This window comes from Eurypyga helias, unplaced genomic scaffold (assembly GCF_000690775.1).
Source record: "Eurypyga helias isolate BGI_N326 unplaced genomic scaffold, ASM69077v1 scaffold30873, whole genome shotgun sequence".
Lineage (NCBI taxonomy): Eukaryota > Metazoa > Chordata > Aves > Eurypygiformes > Eurypygidae > Eurypyga > Eurypyga helias.
This window is the reverse complement of record NW_010239736.1, coordinates 1-378: the sequence shown is the minus strand read 5'-3', so window position 1 is coordinate 378 and position 378 is coordinate 1.

Sequence of the window (378 nt, the reverse complement as noted above, 5' to 3'; positions counted from 1 at the left end):
CCGCCGCTTCCCACGGCGTCCCCTCATCTCAATAAATAATCCTGGAGATTCTTTATGGCTTAAGGCTGGCACCTTTATTTTTTCATGCTAGACTTCAAAAAAATGGTGAAAAAGGTGAAAAAGGATGAAATTATGATGGATAAACATCAGCCCTGCAGATGTTTATTCCCCCCCTCGTGCCTTTGGCCCTACAAGTCCCCATCCTTGGGGGCCAACCGCCCTGAATGGGTGTTTTTGGGCAACCAAACCCAAATCTGTGGGGTTTTGGGGCAGCATTGCTCCATCGTCCCTTCCCCGGGGGCTGGGAGGGGGGACGCCGGGCACGCTCAGGGCCATCGCTGGGTGCAAAGTACTTTCAGGAGTTTGCTATTTTAAGTT